The sequence below is a fragment of the Protopterus annectens genome, chromosome 10.part0 (assembly GCF_019279795.1).
Source record: "Protopterus annectens isolate FY-2018-M chromosome 10.part0, PAN1.0, whole genome shotgun sequence".
Taxonomy (NCBI): domain Eukaryota; kingdom Metazoa; phylum Chordata; order Ceratodontiformes; family Protopteridae; genus Protopterus; species Protopterus annectens.
Genome location: NC_056744.1, coordinates 1,290,933,507 through 1,290,953,881, shown reverse-complemented (window position 1 = coordinate 1,290,953,881; position 20,375 = coordinate 1,290,933,507).

Here is a 20,375-nt window from a genome sequence, read left to right as displayed (position 1 = left end):
ACAACTGCCCTTCACTCTCTCATCAACTTAGTCAACCTGCATAGAAATAACAATAATATACGCAATATTTTTAGATCTCTCCAAAGCATTTGACATGGTCTCACACTCCAAACTACTAGACTCCCTATCCTCCCTATCTTTTGCCCCTTCTACTATTGACTGGTTTAATCTGTCACATAGGCAGCAATCAGTCCAATGGCAAGGCACACAGTCTCCTTTACTCCCAACTACAATAGGCATACTACAAGGCTTGATATTATGCCCACTTCTTTTCTCCATTTTTACAAACAATCTACATATCTCTGCCCGGCATGCTTCACTTATACAGTATGCTGATGATTCGACTCTCATATGCTCTGCTCCATCCCTTTCCACTTTTCAACAACTCACTCAAGAATCTTTCAGTTCTGTGGAAAGTTGGATAACTGATATTCAACTAATCCTAAACCCCAACAAGACCAAATTGATACTTTTCACCCCCAACAAGTCTATAGTTACCCCTCTATCCTTTACAATCTTATCCATAAATGGCACCATCATATCTCCCTCCAAATACACCAAACTCTTCGATGTGGAAATTGACAATAACCTCCTCTGTGATGTCCATATCTCCCAAAATGTAAAAAAGGTCCATACAAAAATGGGAACCCTATAAAGGCATAAACAATTCCTCTCACAGCAGGCACAACTCACTCTAGCCCAAACTCATCTATTGTCCACCCTAATGTATGGCGCACAAATTCTCACCCAAGTCAGAAAACATGATCATGCCAGGCTGGGATCATGCTATAATAAAATTGCCAGCTTTGCTTATAACTCCGCTTTCTGAACCCATCACTGTGAATCTCTAAGGGGGCTACAATGGTTAGAACTTCCCCAGCTATTCAATTTCCATCTGTTAGTCATTGCCTATAACATAGTCAGATATACTGAGAAAACCCTAGCACTAAGCGGGTTACTCTCCCCCTACAGAACAAATCATCCTCTCCACTTTAGTGATAAATCTCTCCTCTGCATTAAGGCCAATAACAATGCAGGGAAATCTCTATTTTCCCATACCATAGCTTGATCCTGTAACAACCTTCCCCCTTACTTCTGCCCCCACTAACATGCATTTCAGAAACGCACTCAAATCACATCTTATGAATAAATGGCTATGTCCATGCATTACATAAAATTTACAGCCTCAGTATACTATAGACAGTATTTCCCACCATATCTACCGTAAGCATTTTACGGTTAAGTATCATACTGTTGACTAATATAAATGTTTTTACCATGGAATTTATTTTTTGTATCCCATCTTATACATTGCTATCAAAAGTGTGACTGTATGTGACTTTTATCCCTGTATTTTATCTCACTTGTTTCTAAAAATATGTGTAGGGTAGCATTGTAAGTGACTTCTTATCTCTGTACTTTACTTCACTGATTGTTGATATATGTGCTTTGTACTATCTTGTTTGATTGTAATCTCACTGTGGAGCTTTTCTCCCTGGGCCTCTGCTGTAAATGGACCTGTGTCCAGTTGGACTACCCCGGTTAACAAATGTAAAATAAAATAAATAATATAAATCCAAACCCCAGATTTAATAAATTCCATGTGGGAATAGTGTTATTCCTACATGAAGTGAATGGTGTCTGTGTCTGCATCTCCCTCTCGGGACCGCACCTTGCATATTAATGAAGGTGCACTACTGAGGGGGAGATATGTACACTGATACTGAATCAGTGTTAGGGGGTGTGTTACCGTGCTCACAGATCTGTAATATTCCCCCTGCACTCTGAAAGTGACTTTACAATAAAGAAAGTGTCCTCAGACACTTAAAATGATGAATGGGATGTAAATGTCATGTAGGGGGTGTGTTACAGGTACTGTAACACACCCCCCTGCATAAAGAAAGTGTCCTCCAACATCTAACTCATGAATGGAAAGTGAATGTCATGTAGGGGGTGAGTTACAGATAATGTAACACACCACCCCCTGCATTGCGAAAGTGCCGTATGGCATTCTGCAATAAAGAAAGTGTATAAAAAATGGTGCTATAAGTGCTCGAGCCAAACCAAGAAAAATAAAAAAGCACAGTGTTGCGAGTCCACAATCCTTATTTAATGTTAAAAAATAATAAAACAACCAGGTTAAGCGCTTTCATCAATTAGTATGACTTCTTCAGAACAAGTTGTCATTGTGAATTTTACATTTAAATACAAGTTGCTGGTCTGCCATTGGTTCTAAACCAACCAATTCCATTGATGGAAAATGAACATACTGGAATATACAAGCAGGAGTTAGGTGCAAAAAAACAGATAATTTCATCAGAAATAACCATATCCACATAACATAAGCAAAAAAGCATATAAGAATATTATCACAAAAGCACTTGGATATACCAAACATTGTTAACACTACTAGACTAGATTTGCCTTTTCTTTAAGAATTGGCATTATAGTAATATGCTCATTAAGCCCTGGTGGATAATCAGCAGCTAATCTTAACTGCCACAGTAACTCTTTCTTATATAATGCATTTTGCCAATCACCACCCCTTGCTTCAACTGTTACAAATTCAAGTATACCAAACTTAAAACATAAATAACCATTGCATACAATGCTGTGCTTATATAAAGCATTAGTATCTTTTTTATTTTTGATATCATAGAGATGTTCATATATTCTAGTTTTAAACATTCTCTCTGTCTTACCTACATAGAAGGAAGAACAGGTATTGCAGATGGCTATGTAAACTAACTTGCTGGAACAACAACTACCACTTTTTAAGAAAACATTACTTTTATTTTTATTGTCAAGGGAAATAGAAGAATCTTGTAATATACATGAACAATAGGAACACCTCCCACATGGTCTACTTCCACATCTTTTGTTATGTTTAGTATTACAACCACTACCTGTCTCTAATAAAGACTTGAGGTTGGACCCCACCTTTGTAGAAAAGATGGGTTTGTCACCCAAGGTATGAAAAACCTCAGTATTAGTTTTAAAAACGTTCCAATTCCTTATCAAAATTCTTTTAATTTGGGAGTATAAAGGATTATACTGCACTACACATGCTTGTTGAAAATTGGGCACAGACTGCACTGTTGTCTCTGGAGGTTTATGTCGAATGTTATCTCCACCAGTGCCCAATAAAGGTACATAAATATTACCCCATTTATCAAGAACATCCATAAGTATAGGCTCGATAAAGTCACCTGGGTACCCTCTTTCTAGAAACATTTACCTTAAATTTCCAAATTCTGCTATAGCATCATCTCTAACCATTGTCATCCTAGCAATTCTTATGGCTTGACCCTTTATAATACTTTTCTTCTGATAAATAGGATGATGGCTAGTATAATGTAAGTAATTATTACAAAATGTATTCCTACGGTAGATTTTGGAGATGAAGCCATTCTGGTCTTTGATAATCTTAGTATCTAAAAAGTTAATTTCTTGTTCATCAAACTGATATGTAAACCTCAGATAATCTGTAGTTAGATTTAAATACTGAACAAACTCTGTTATTTTTTCTTTACTTCCTTTCCATAAAATAAAAATATCATCCAAAAATCTGCCGTAATAGGTAACATTAGTGGAAAACAACTCATTTTGGAAAACATACTTGTGTTCCCAGCCCAACAGGACTAGGTTCACATATAAGGGGGCGCAGGCTGCACCCATAGCCACAGCCTTGAGCTGCTGAAAATATTCACCTTCAAAAAATATGTAATTGTTTTCCAATATAACACTCATTAGTTCACATATAAGCAAATTTTCATCAGTGGTCAAAGATGAATAATTGAAAAGTACCTCCTCAAATAGGCACAAGCCTTCTGTTTTAGGAATACAGGAGAAAAGCTCCTGCACATCTATAGTGAGAAAAGAGGTATCCACTGACCATAAGTCTTTACTAATTTGTTCTAAAAAATTCCATGAATCCTTTAGTAAATGGGGGAATTTATTCATAATATGCTTTAATTTCTTATCCACATAAACTGCTATGTTATGGGTTTTGGAACCTGCAGCTGCTACAATAGGTCAGAATGGTGGTTTCTTTAGACTTTTATGCACCTTAGGTATTCCAAAAATCACTGGAATTTTTGGATATTTATTGAGCAGAAAATCATAGTCATCCCTGGAAATTCTCTTATCCATTAAGTATTCATAAAGATAACTATTCTACTATATGAAATGTGTATCTCATTTTTGGAACACAAAGAGTAGTTGTCTATTATAAATAATATACTTTGCATGTCATTGATATAATCCTCTGACCTATATAAAACAACTCCACCACCCTTGTCTGGAGTCATAATTCTTATACCCTTGTCATCCTTTAAATAATTTAATAAACTCTTCTCGTTATAAGTTAGATTATTAAATAGTCTTCTTTTCTCTCCCCATACTTTATATAAGTCATCTTTTACTAACTTTTCATAAGCAGCAACCAAAAGATGCAAAGGAGGGTTAAAGGTGTTACTTCTTTTAAGAATATCATTTGACACAACACTGGAGGGCTTCCCTGAAAACAGAATACTCAGATTCAATTTTCTTAAATATAACTGCAAATCAACCATTACTCCAGCTATGTCAGGTATTTTAGTTGGAACAAATTTAAAGCCCTTGGAAAATAAGGAAAAAAGATCTTTTGTAATAGGAACATCAGAATAATTATATATATTAAAGCCATTGAAACTGAATTGGATATTATCTAAACATTCTATTTCAGCTACAGGACCTTTCACTTGACATATTACTGATTTTACTGCATTGTCCTGTTGTAAGTTTTGTACATACCCTGTCTGTGATTTGCTATTCTCTTTGAGCGTCTGGGAAGCGGAAAATCCTGAAAATCAACAGGATATTCATTTTGTAATAATTACTTACATTATACTAGCCATCATCCTATTTATCAGAAGAAAAGTATTATAAAGGGTCAAGCCATAAGAATTGCTAGGATGACAACGGTTAGAGATGATGTTATAGCAGAATTTGGAAATTTAAGGGAAATGTTTCTAGAAAGAGGGTACCCAGGTGACTTTATCGAGCCTATACTTATGGATGTTCTTGAAAAATGGGGTAACATTTATGTACCTTTATTGGGCACTGGTGGAGATAACATTCAACATAAACCTCCAGAGACAACAGTGCAGCCTGTGCCCAATTTTCAACAAGCGCGTGTAGTGCAGTATAATCCTTTATACTCCCAGATTAAAGGAATTTTGATAAGGAATTAGAACGTTTTTAAAACTAATACTGAGGTTTTTCATACCTTGGGTGACAAACCCATCTTTTCTGCAAAGGTGGGGTCCAACCTCAAGTCTTTATTAGAGACAGGTAGTGGTTGTAATACTAAACATGACAAAATATGTGGAAGTAGACCATGTGGTAGGTGTTCCTATTGTTCATATATATTACAAGATTCTTCTATTTCCCTTGACAATAAAAATAAAAGTAATGTTTTCTTAAAAAGTGGTAGTTGTTGTTCCAGCAAGTTAGTTTACATAGCCATCTGCAATACCTGTTCTTCCTTCTATGTAGGTAAGACAGAGAGAATGGTTAAAACTAGAATATATGAACATCTCTATGATATCAAAAATAAAAAAGATACTAATGCTTTATATAAGCACAGCATTGTATGCAATGGTTATTTATGTTTTAAGTTTGGTATACTTGAATTTGTAACAGTTGAAGCAAGGGGTGGTGATCGGCAAAATTCATTATATAAGAAAGAGTTACTGTGGCAGTTAAGCTTAGCTGCTGATTATCCACCAGGGCTTATTGAGCATATTACTATAATGCCAATTCTTAAAGAAAAGGCAAATCTAGTCTAGTAGTGTTAACAATGTTTGGAATATCCAAGTGCTTTTGTGATAATATTCTTGTATGCTTTTTTGCTTATGTTATGTGGATATGGTTATTTCTGATGAAATTATCTGTTTTTTTTGCACCTAACTCCTGCTTGTATATTCCAATATGTTCATTTTCCATCAATGGAATTGGATGGTTTAGAACCAATGGCAGACCAGCAACTTGTATTTAAATGTAAAATTCACAATGACAACTTGTTCTGAAGAAGTCATACTAATTGATGAAAGCGCTTAACCTGGTTGTTTTATTATTTTTAACATTAAATAAGGATTGTGGACTTGCAACGCTGTGCTCTTTTATTTTTCTCAATAAAGAAAGTGTTCTTGGACACATAAAAAGATGAATGAGAAGTGAAAGTCATGTAAGTGGTGTGTTGCAGGCACTGTAACACACCCACTGCATTGTGAAAGTGCCGTACGGCACTTTACAATAAAGAAAGTGTCCTCGGACACTTCATACCTCTCAACCTCTTAGAGCAAGAAATCTAGACAAAGCTATTAGTAAAAGTGGGACAAAAGCCCAAAAATAGGGACAGTTTTTAAAATATTGATCTTACAAACTTATAAAGTTGATAGAATGACAGGTTTTGCATTGACATGGATTTTCTGAAGAGGATGACCGTCTGAAACTCAAATGTCTGTCATTAATTTCTGACTTCAGTCTTTAATGATTTGACACTGATTTGCCAGAGAAACACAATTTCATGACAAATGGATCAAAAATATGAGGTACAGATCTGGACATCATGTGAAAATCAGTACAGTTGAAGTAGCATCATGTAGGGGATGTTAAAGTGTCCCCAGACACTTATTTAATAATGTAAAGTCTAATAGTTTAATTTTAAATTGATGTTTTTTTTAAATTTATTTTTCTTTTATGTTTAAGCATAGCTGAGTGGGTTTGCATGGCATGGCACTTTTCTCAGCAGTGTTTAAACATATCAAGAAGTTATACATAAATGTATAGTGGAAATTCTCAGAGCCAAGTTAGCTGAGTGGTTGGAGTTACGGCGTTGTGTGCAGTTAGTGCACAGTTCGAATATCAAGAAAAACTGTTCCACTTTTACATGGGAAAGCATTTTTATATTAAATTTTATTTTATTTATTGAAGTAGTTAGTGATATTTGTTAAGCAGGGTAGTGTAGTTGGTCTGGAATCCCAGTGTCAGTGGAGATATGAGTTGAAAACCACCATTTAAACACAGGTATCCGATACAGGAGAGTAACTCCCCAAGGTAATGTAAAGAAAGCACATAAGGGAGGTCATGTAAAGTAAAATACATACACTTAATAATAATGTATCAATAATGAGTAATTAATATCCAATTCTAATTATTTTTAAAGTAAATTTTTGTTTGCCCTTAACTCAGTTCTGCTAAGCACTGCTAAACCAAGCTAAGCAATGCTTAAACAGGACCTGTCTGAGCAATAGTTAACAATGCTTAGCTCTGCTTAGCTGCTTTGAGCATTGCTAAGCAGTCCCATTCTAGGCAGTATTCAGCTCAGCTAAGCAAATTTGCGCACTGCTAAGCATTTGCCACTTTGAGCATTGTTCAACTGAACTTAGCTGGTTTGTACAAAATGGTCCAATGATGGCAAAGGGTGGGAATATGCCCTTATTTAAACTGCACAGGTGGAATACAGGCAAAACCTGTTAGAATTTGATCCCTGTAGGAACTATGGCAGGTGCTGGTGAAGGAGTGCACTTTTGGGCACAGAGCTGAGGCATATTGGAGTCCAGGGTCATGGCTGGACTCATTGTTAAGAACCATGATGACAGACTGCTGCTTGGCCAGTACCAGGGCTCACAAGACAAGTCTGAGGCCTGGGACTGTCTGCCACATGAGCTCATTAATGCCATTGTAATCCCCCTACTGGTGAGCAGATTACCATTATGATGACCTAAAACAGAGGAAGGGGATGCTCTTGGTCCAATGGATTCAAGATGCCTGGGACCAGAATACCCCAGAAGTTTGTAAGTATATCAAGTGTTGCTTTATCAAATTGTAGTATGAATATCTAATAAACAGGTATGCATAATGGTATGTTTTCCCCACAGAGCTGCAGAGGAGAGGGCTCATAACATTGAGGCCCACATTGGATGACTGGCGAGGTTTTCCCGAGAGTGTGGTGAGTACAGATATAACTTGCAATATGTATCTATATCTATATATATATATATATATATAGATATATAGATATATATATATATATATATATATATATATATATATATATATATATATATATATATATATATATATATATATATATATATATATATATATATATTATATATATATATATATATATATATATATATATATATATATATATATATATATAAATGGTCTATATTAAATAAATGAATGCTTAAAAAAGTGAATGCTTATTCATCAACCCTAGTTCAGCGAATGCTGAAAATGCTGAACACTTGTAACAGCGATTTTGTTCCCAGGGAAAAAAATCGCTGTTCCACAAAAAAAAAAAAAGAAAAAAAAACTTAAAACAGTATTTAATGTGAGGGCTTCACCCCCATACCCCCTCTACTTAAATATGCCAACTCTGAGATCGCACCACAGTGGAGGAAACGACAAACTCCAGAAACCAGCCCAGCAATTTATTTTCCCTGAGAAAAAATTCACTGTTCCGGGTGTTCAGGATTTTCAGCGTTTACTGAAATAGGGTCGATGAATCAACGTTCACTTTTTTAAGCGTTCACTGATTCAGTATAGACTATATATATATATATATATATATATATATATATATATATATATATATATATATAGCAATAAATAAGAAAGTGTAATTCTTTACTGCCATTAGGTATATTGTGTTCTGAGTGTACTGAATAATGTGTTGTTAGATCAACATTGATGCCAGGTACTGTGTAATACAGATGAAGGCAGCAAACAAGCTAATCTTGATGAAAGGAAGCCAATACTGTAGTAATACTGTGTAGGAATGAATCTGTCAATAAAGTATACTGTGTTTGCTACTCTGAAAATAATAACTGACATACATTCATCATCTACAGGATATGCAGTACAACTGAATTTATAATTTTGAATGTAATAAACCACTGTGTCATGTCACCCTAAGTAAAGCTTATTCCCACAAACTGCTGTGTTTAATCTGGTCTGTTGTTGAAGAAATACACAAGTGTACAGGTGCTACACAACAGGTATGGCTATGAGAGCATGAAGCTATTGAGGTTTTTCTGTAAAGCAGCTGTTATGCCAAACTGTACATGTGGAGCTGTAAAACAAGATGCAAGGAACATTGATATATGCCCTGCAGTAAGATTTGAACCTTGAATTGTAATGTGTAATGTATTATAGTGTGTTCCCTGCAGCACTGTCTTGTGTTAACCTTTGCATTTCAGCTACATGTATTCCTGAATGCAGGTATGTTGATGCTGGCAAGTATGAGACTGTAATAGGTAGAGACTGCAAATATATGATGTGCAAATGTATATGGATTGGGTATGCAACCCTGCACCCTGCTATGGCCTGTACAGATCACACATATTCACATCCATTATCGGTTAAATGTGTACACCTGAATTTAAAATATCAAGACACAGTTCACTATCTACCATGCATGAACCTTAGGCATGTATTTCAATTGTCATTGCACTCTTCTGTGACACTCCACCTATATTACAAGGTTAGACTGTGTAGCCAAGTGAGTTTTAGGCACAAATCAGTCAAGCAGCAAACGTCAGTGCCTCAGTAGCTCACTGTGATGAGAAATAGACAGATGTTGTTACTTTTTGCACACACAGACCACAGTTTGAATCCAGGGACTTGTATGATGATGTGTTCATAGTGACACACAACTAATCCTGAATATTTGTAGAAACTGTCAGGTAGTGTTAAAAGATATTTTCTCCACAGGGCTCACAGGTAATGAAATGTTTGTATTAGCTGTATGAAGAGTATACTAATAAACTGTGTACAAATGTTCCAGTGTCCAGCCCCATGCCTACAAATGACAGCATGATAGCTATATATACCATGCACTCTTCCCGATGCATGTCAAGTCATGCTGTTATGGCTAGTGATCACTGTTGCCAATACCTTTGCACACAGATATAAATGTACTACAAGTATGCCATGAGCACACTTGCACAACATCAGTGCAGGGTACACTTTGTTAGTCATATATGTAACCCTGACATGTATGAGTCCCCTCTAGTCATGTACCTAGAGTTCTCACAGATTGCCCCATAGCATTCCAGGTCAACAGATAAACAGGTATGTACTTGTTACAGTAGCTATAGACCTCAGGTAGATCTAAACTGAGGGCAGATGTGTACAGTACTGAGCAGTACTGTTGTAAAAAAATGTAGCCTATACAGTTGGTAATGAACTGTTCCCCCCCCACACCCCTTATCTACATTAGTAATAATTATTCATATACTATGGGTATGTTGTTCTCAAAACCTAATTTTGGGACTTGTGTTCTATTATTTTTCATATAAGTAAATAGTTGCATACTAACATACTTTGTTCAAATCCCGTTGTTGGTGGCCTGTTGATGTAACTGTTTCTGGCATGCTCTTACAATAATAACTGTTATTTCATTTATGCACGTGTTCTGTTTGCCATGCAATTTTTCCAATTCTATTGTTCTGGGTTAATTGGAACACCCATGCATGCTGTTATAACTAATGTTGAAATGTTTTGTTCATGACTAACCAAAACACTTTGAAAAACCTCAACACCATAGCATGTTTGGGTAGGCAGATCCCAGTGGATCCACCTGTCCCACCTCATCTGGCCATGGCACCAGGTCCCAGCAAGTCTGGGACTCAACCTTGAACTGCCTCCTCCACTGGTCCTGAACCACCCTCACTTAGGTGGAACCACATCAAGGGGTGGGGCCCGTCCTCCCCCTGGGCATGGGTGTAGAGAGGACCCTGTCACCTGATGACAGTTCAGAATTATGGTGTGCAGGGTCATCCAGCATAATGTGGATGACTACCTGCTCCAAATCGAGGGCAGACCGGTGCACATTCAGGGGCAGGCTGGCCCCATTGTCCAGCCCTCAGCACAGCCAGCTTCGAGACTGTGAAGGGGCAGTGATGACTGCCCATGGTTGAGGACCTCAGTCCCACTATTTCCATTTAGAAGTATGTGTCCCTCTGATTCCCAGCCGCCCTCCCTGTCCAAGGTGTTTACTCTCCACATGTGTCATACACTGCCCTTGTTTGCTGTCTTGTCTGTTTCCAAAAGCAACCTGTCCTACCCAACTTACCTCCCCAAACTTACCTACAACCTTTTCCCAATATCCCACTCTCACCTAAAAAAAAAAAAAAATCTGTCCCCTCAAAAAATAATGTCCCATACATAGCTCTCCATTTTGCCCCCACATACACTGACATTAATCCATTTACCCTCAAATTACTCAACAAATGTATGTTGCCCACACCCTTACCTGTGAGGTGTGAGGCTCTAAATTCCAAATTGTCCACATCATTCACAGCTGTTGCTGCACAAAAAATGGAGAGCTATGGTCCTTCCCTATACATCCTTAGCTTCCTTTCATAATGTTTCCCCCCCTGCTTGCCCCCATTTCACCACTTGCCTATCACCCCTTTTTTCTTCTCTTCTTTGGAATTAGACCAGGTTTAAACAGGAGTAAGCAAATAACCGGCCTTTCTAAGTCTTGAATCCTTAACCCTGGGCACTAGTGTCAAAGCAATGCACCACTAAGCCAAATCAGCTGTGAAAATTATTAACAGTTTTGTAAATATATCATACATTACAGTCATTTAACATTAGGGAAAAAAGATGCTCTGCCAAGTCTTGATCCCAGGGTTATGTGCTGTAGAGTCAGGGCAATGCACCACTAAGCCAAATTAGCTGCGAGCATTGCTAATGCTTTTGTGAATATATCATGCATTACTGTCATGTAGCATTATGGAAAAATGACAAAACTGCCAAGTCTGGAACACAGGACCTTCTGTAAAAGAGTCACAGCAACATACCACTACACCAAATCAGCTCTAGGGAATTACTGATGCATTTGTAAATATATCATGCACTGCAGGGATGTAACTTTGGGGAAAGAAGACATCAGTGACCAATTTTGAACCCAAAACCATTTGAACTAGAGTCAGAGCAACATATCAGTAAGCCAACTGACCTCTGGAGTATAATGACTGTTTTTACAAACATATTCTGATTGCCAGTCACACACTACTTGGGCCTCTGATACAAACACAGAACACAGACAAATAAATGCTGCTGGATATATGGGAGGCCTACAATGTCAGGTAGAGCTGATAACTGCACAGACTGTTGCTGAATATCCACAGTTGTGCCCCCTATTTATGGCAGGGTCATCAAATAACCTAATCTGTGTGCTTGCATACTGGCAAGGCAGTGCAGATCGGGTTACAAAAGCATGACAGACAGCTCATTGTCACATGGCATACCCATCAGAACACACATGTCCATGCTAATCCTGTGTTACACACTGTATGCATGCACATATGTCTTACAAATACAACTGCCATAATAATGACTTGGTAGCTCTATTTGTTACAGTTCTAGCATCTGTCACATCTTGATATCCACAGTCCTGGTGTATAGCCCAGTGTGTGGCATGACAACTACATGCATGTCAATACAACATAGGAATAATGAAGCCCTGCAACGTCCAGCAAAACTGGTTGCTCCTACCGCAGTCACTGCCACCCACAGTAGAACATTAAAGGCCTGCAGGGTGGGACACATTACACAATTATGAATATGTGTACTAAATGTTGCCTACCACTCTCCGGATGGCACTATTATGTAACATATGCAATACAAGCACATGCCTCGCCTGGGGTGTCGTGGGTACCCTCAACCAGGCCATGCTATGACACAACAGCTGACACCGCAAACTCACTGACAGTAACAGCTTGCTCTCCCCCAGTGTCTTACCAATCCATAGTTTGACTCCTGGCCAGAATGTAGCAGCTGTGGCCTACTACACATGCAACAGTATGTCCGGCTACCTGCTACAGACATAACATTGCTCCCAAACACCTAGAACAGGGCATCCACACAACAGCCAAACATAAAGTGTTGGGAGGAATGTTGAGGTTGTAAGGGACATGTCTCAGTCTGCCCCTACAAATATACACAGCTGATAGACCAGTATCAACTGTAGCAGCATGCACAGTCAGATAGAAAAGGATGTAGGACACTCACATCTGCCTGTCTGCTTACTCACTCCAACACACATTTACACAGTACACTGCTACAGAATCTGAAAGTCTGTTAACAATGGCCAGACATACATACCTCTCAACTCTACAGAATTCCACAGAATGTCCAGATTTTGGCTCATATTTTTGGCCCGTTCCTCATAAAATTTGTGGTTTTCTGGCAAATTACTGTGATGATATGAGGAATAAAGTCAGTAAATAATGACATACATTTGGGTTTCAGACTTCAAATCCTTCAGAAAATGTATGTCAAAACAAACCCTGTTACTCTAGCAAATTTCTAAGTTTATAAGAGCAATATTTAAAATCTGTCCCTATTTTTGTGCCTTTGCCCCCCCCCCTCAATTTTGTCAGGCTTTGTCCAGAGGTTGAGAGGTATACAGACATAGCATGTAACTCTGTGGACATAACTCATCAATCCAAACAGTGGACAATATTTCCACCTACCCTCTGTGATGCTGTATCTCCCACACCTCAATAATGTCCTCCTCACATGAAAAGAAAAGGGGCAAGGCCCACATGGAGGCCTTAATTATAGCACTGTGTTGCCATGCCATTGGCTAATGGAAAGACAACACAGCTGTTCTGGATATAATTAGCAAGTGGGAGACACAGATTTGTGCATAGGCCATCACCTGTTCATAAACATTACCTACAAAAAGACAAGCTGCTGTCTATGTTAAACAGGTCTGACACTTTCCTGCGGAAGGCAGACTGTGATTCTTTACAACACTACTTGTGGATTTCTTCTGACAAAGGAGTACAGCACTATACCAAGTATGTCATACAATTAAGCATGCAATGGAATGGAGATAGGGATGCAGTCATGGTAAATAGGAATTTAAACAGTAGGTCTCAAAAACACATCCTGGACTGACATGTTGCTGTTAGTCTGCTGTCCACATATGGCCACCCATGATGGCTCTGTCTGCATGACATAGATCGCAGCTCTGGCCCCTGAGTCATCTCAGCAATGGTCAGCTCACAAATGACTACTACTGGATTGTCTGTTATACAGTACTGACTGTGACACTGCCAGCCCAGCTAACTGGGATGTTGTAAATAATTATATGTCAGTTGTAAATATTAATATGATGCATATGCTTGTCTTACAAATGTAAGAGACCTATATATGTTATGTGGATATTAAATAACTGGTGTAGAAGTGTATGTTGAACTGTATGTTATGTACTGAGCTTATACCTCTCAACTGTCCAGTTTTTAGCAGAGTGACCACATGTTTGCCAAATATTTTCAATCATTTTCTCATACATTTGTGTTTTGTCTGGCAAATCAGTGGCAAATCATTAAAGACTAAAGTCATAAAATCATAACACACATTTGAATGTCAGATGTCATATCCTTCAGAAAATTCACGCGAATGCAATACCTGGTATTCTATCAACAGTCTAAGTGTGTAAGAGCAATATTTATAAAGTGTCACTATTCTGGGGGCTTTGTCATCCCTTTATTTGTGCCTTTGTCTAGATGTCTTGCTCTAAGAGGTTGAGAGGTCTGACTGAGCTTCAAGAGTGTAACCACAGTGTACCGTACTGCAAAGAACAGAAATGTATGTAAAGTATTACCTGTGCAAATGTATGTATTAATAGCAGAAGCTGGAAGCCTTGAACATACAGACATACATTGCAAAACTTCAAGTAAATAAACTGAACTTGTTTTATGAATGTGTTATCTCAGTTTCAGTGCAGCAAGCAGACATAAATGTCTACAGCTAGAGGTTTTTGTATTGTCTTGAAACATGAATAATTACTAGGTTGAAAATGTAAAAGTGTTTAACTGTGTTATGACTTCCAGTTCTACACAAACATCAGACAAATATGTACTTCTGACACAAAGCAGTTAAGAAGTATGTTAGTTGCTGTTAGCGTAGGAAATGAAGGCAGGTGACAAACATTGATGTAATCTGAGCTAACCCAGCAATATTGTTGATTATTACTTTTAGACCTATCTCTGAGAAAGGCCTTTACATGTTGTATGTGTCTTTGTATCTAACAACATCCACTCATCTGCATTTGTCTTGCTAATAGTAAGGAACCAAGGAAATGTAAAATTGTCTACATATAGATGGAAATATAGTATATCTGTCTATTTGTGCAGTCTGCATTGCTCTGAGTATCACTCATCTCTGCATTTAAATTTGATTTGAAGCTCTTTATTTAAGGTTAGATCACTTCTATTTTGTATCTTATTCTAGTATTACATGTGTTTTATTATAAGTGCTCTGTCCTGTTGGAGTTTTCAGAGTTCTTGGCTACGATCAGTTAAAAAAGTTACCAAAAAATTCCTTTGCAAACTGTGAATGGCATCAGTTAATTAGTGAGATGAGCTGAGAGACAGCATTGCTCTTTTATTTAGAAATATCTGTAGTTAGCTGAAGTGTTTGTGTGGTCTGCATTGCTCTATCACTCATATCTGCATTTAATGTTGATTTGAAGCTCTTTATTTAAAGTTTGATCACTTCTATTTTGTATCTTATTCTAGTATTACATTTCTTTTGTTTTAAGTTTTCTGTTCTGTTGGGGTTTTAAGAGTTCCCTCTCCCACCTGCCCAGTCCTTGTTGTGTTCTTAAATTTGGTTGCTTTTGAGTTGCCCGCCCCTACTATAAATCTCATTTTGGACACTCCTCCTAATCCAGTCTCATCAGCTTATTCTACTGAGTACAGAGAGATAATTTGTGAAGGCTTACCCCCTTAGTTTCTCAACCTTAAATTATCATGTTTCATCCCTTCCCATTTAACCTAAAAAAATACTGTATTTGTGTTTCTTCCTACTTTATTACTTTATTTTGCTTTTGCTGCCTGTTCTTAGAAGTACTGAATTGCACTTATTCTGCTGCATTTATTACTGCTTGTTAGTTGCCTGATTAAATGTTAACTGTTAATTTAAGCCTTTTGCTTAAAGCACTTGAGCTTCAGGCCAGTTGTTTTACATTAAGAAGGTTTGTGGTCTACACTCTTGTGGGAGGAGAGGGTAGATTATGTCCTTCTGAGCTGGGAATGCTGGTTAAAGGCTTATTGTGCCTGCTTATTTGAACTTTTTCTTTCTGAAATTGATGTGTCTTATTTGCTTGCTGTAGCATAGACTAGATTCAGACCTGCTGAATCTAGCTTTGTTTGTATAACTTGAGGACTAATACAGGCCATGTTTTTGGTGAACATTCCCCTGCACACTAGTGGCAGGAGTGTGCAGTTAGAACTTGTGTGATTGAAGACTGCTGGAACAGGACTCAGGTTTGAGCTTTTTTATTGTTTAATTTGTTTAAATCAGTTTGCTCTTGTTTGCTACCTGTTATATTTAAGTGTGCATCTGTTCTCCTGTGTTAAATTGACCTAAACAGGGTTTAAAGATCTTTAGCATAGTCTGGTTATAGGTTTTGCTGTATTCAGATCTGTTTGAGTGATTCCTGTGTTTCCTGCTATGCCATCTTGTGTTGGCCAGGGCCTGCGTGCACTTAATGGGAGTAAATGAACTGGTTGGAACTGTTCTAGTATAGAGTGTTAAGCTAAGAGTTCAGGTACAAGGGTTGATTGGTCAGTTCCAGAGTTTCTATTTTACCTTTGTTTTTCTGGTATTTAAACCCAGCATTGGTGTGCTTGTTTGCCGCTGTGCTGTTTTAACCCTTTGTGAGATATCTCAGTTGCATTTTTCCCTTACCAGCACTCCTGTGGGAGTGAGGCCCTCACCTGTAGCTACTGTATTGATTTTTATCCAGTCATACTCACACTTATAGGTACTCACCTAAAATAGTACCTACTCTACTATCCCTGACCTCTCTTCCTGGTCTGGTTGAAATGGGCATCCTGAGACAGTGCAGCAACTTATGTACACAGACAACCCTCTACTACTACCACCTAGGAACACAATATGTGAGAGATGCAATCACATTAAGAACATAGAATTCCTGCTGTCTCAGTCACACACCAGTACATGATTGACAGATCATGATGCTTTGCCAGAGATGGCCTTCACCTATCTCCCCTGGGCTTTAGGCTTCTGGCAAAGGCTCTTGCCTCCCTCATAGTGCCCTTTTTAGGCAAAGTCATGAGCACAAAATTACCAACATGAACAATTCTTATAAATGAAATTTAAAGGTCATGCTGCTAAATGCTAGGAGTATTAGCAGGAAATTGCAATCATTGCAGGCATTCCTTGCCCTGGAGGATGCTGACATTTGTGTAGTCACTGAAACCTGGTACGAAGCTGTGGAGAACAACCCGACCTTACCAGGTTACTCATCCTACCTTACTTTCAGACCCCAAATGGAGGGCTACAAAGCCAAAGGACGTGAAAATAAAATATTTATCATAGACATACACACCTCCAGATTGGACAAACAGTGTGACGGACAGGAGAAACTTCATGTGCAGTTAACTGTTGACAAAACACCTAATCAAATGATACCTAGCTTCAGACCCCCAACCATGATTCAGGACACCTACTGCACTTATCTGGACTTACTTGAATCCATCAAGATTCAACCCTCTACCCTGATCCTGGGTGACTTTAACTACCCAACCATAAAGTGCAAGACCTATTCTAGCCCACACATGAACACCCAGAGATGCATTGACTTTGTTAATGCCAATGCGTTGGATCAGCTGGTCAACACCCCTACTAGAGGTGAAAATATCCTGAACCTGGTCCTAACCAACATGAGTAGCCACTGTACCACTCCTACAGTGTCATCCTCCTTGGTAAGATCCGACCATAATGCAATCACATTTGAAGTTACCATCTCCCCTGAACCCCCTCTTGTCAAGCTCAAATGAAAAACTTTTCCAAAGCTGAATACAATCTCTTCAGAGCTGGTATAAGCAGCTTCACAGCCAACGTCCCTTCAGTTGGAACTAACACTAATGTCCAGGCCTACACCAAAAAATTGTATGAGCACCTACATAGCTGTATGGACTCAGCAATACCTGACAGGACCAAACCTTCTTCCTCAAAGAAGAGTAAACCTGTTTGGTGGACAGCAGCAATAAACAAACTCTATAATAGAAGGAAAAATGCTGTGCAGGGCCAAGAAGGAGCAGGTGCCAGGTTGGAAACAATCTCTCCTTTCTCTGAACAAGCAAATAAGGTCACTGGTGAAATCCTCTAAGGCTGACTTCAAGTCCAAATTGGCCACATCCACCAAGGACAATCCCAAGGCCTTCTTCACATATGTCTGCAATCTCAAAGACAACACCCAAATCTGCTCTGAAGTGGTAGTCAATAACACCACATACAGAAATGCCATAGATATAGCCAACCTGCTGGCAGACAGGTTCAGTGAAAGCATCACCCTCTGTCCCCGCATCAGTAAACTAGGACATCCCCAGCACCTGAACCCCTCCCCTCATCACCATGGAGCAAGTTCTTAATGTCCTCTCGAAGGCAAAAAATAAGTCTCTATGGGATCCAATAACATCCCTGGCTGTATCCTACATAAACTCAGGCATGAGCTCTCAGCTCCATTAGACACTCTATTCAACCAAAGCCTGTGCACTGGCTTCATCCCAGCTGAATGGAGGACAGCCACTGTCATCCATCTACACAAAAGTGGAGCGTTCACTGACCCAGGTAACTATAGGCTCATCAGCCTAAGTAGCCTGAACTGCAAGGACATGGAACACATTATCATGTACCTTATAAACAAGGACATTGGTAACCTCCAAATGCTTGACCCCATACAGTTTGGTTTTGTCAAAGGGAGATCATGCCTGTTAAACTTGGTTGACTTCTTCGAAACAGTCACCAAAGCTATGGACGAAGGGAAAATGGGGCACACTGTCTACCTTGACCTAGTCAAAGCCTTTGACACTATTCCCCACCCAGGCATAATACATAAACCCTCCCAGCTAGGCATCAACCTGTATGCTACCAGATGGGTAGCTAACTGGCTCACTGATAGAACCCACTCAGTCAAAGTAGGAGAAGCCACCTCTAGTAGTAGACCCATAACAAGAGGTGTACCCCATGTATTGGTCTTGAGGCATCTACTATTTCGGATGTACTTTTCTGAAAAGAAAAGCCAACCAACTAGGAAAAAAGGAAATTACTGCCATGGCAAGCTGTCAAAGATGTCCACACGTTTTAAAGGTACATAAAACTGTTTTAAGTGCTTTTCGTTTGCCTGAACCGGCAAACTTCATCAGAAACAGGGTACAGAGTTCAAAACTCAATTTTATATAAGCAGCTGGTCATGAATAACCAATTAAAATACATTGTAACATTTGCTTTGATTCCTTAAAGACACCGCAATATAAAAAGGCAACTAATCGTAAAAAAGGTGTTACACACTAATAAACAAACCTAAAATTGTAACACTACTCAAATTTGGCCACCTAAGCAGTCAGTTAGCCATGCTACTCAAACTAAAAAAGCATAACCTACTAAAATAAAACATTATTGTATAAATGTCAACTACTAAATAACTAATAATCACATTTAAAACTCTTAACAGTTAATAATTCACCTTTGCAGACTTTTCAATTTATATATGAACATCAATATGCTATTAATAAGGGCAGGTCAGAAAATGCCCTGGCCAAGCACATTTCTACCAACAAAGAACATGTATTTAAGTTCTTAGTTACTGACCAAGTTATGCAAGATATTAGGGGTGGCCCTACACCTCTCAAATTAGAGGAGTTTGAACTAGCTTGGCAAGTTAGGCTGAATGCTTACAACTTTCCGGGTTTAAATGAAACCTGCTCTATTAGTAGTATACTAAAATTGAAAAGTCATTGTATACATTTCTCACTGGTGGTAGTGGTGAGGAATGAGGCTCCTTGATTACTGGGCCAGTGCAGTAGCATCACTCGGACAATACATACATACAGCAAATAATTTGTTGTGCAGGCAGATAGCAGGTAGGTAGCTCAAACTATGGGGTGGGGGCTGTACTCAGACAGGTTTCCTCAAAGGGGAAGAGCACCCAGTTGTATATCTCAGCGTAGACTCCAACCCAGAGAAGAATGTTATGCAGCTGTAGAAAAAGAATATCTAATCATAGTATGGGCACTGCAGAAACTTTAGCCCTATCTGTATGGAAGGAAATTTACTGTGGTTACAGACCACAATCCCTTAACATGGCCTCATTATTCACTTGAATAAGTTGCCTGTTCCATAGACAGGATATTCTCTGGGATACATACTTGTCTGTCTAGCAGATCCTATTTATATCACAGGCAAGGTTAAAGTCTTTACAATGGGTAATTCTGGTGCCATTTATTTTGTGGATATGCAGAAGATCCATCAGAGTGGGGTCTGACAAT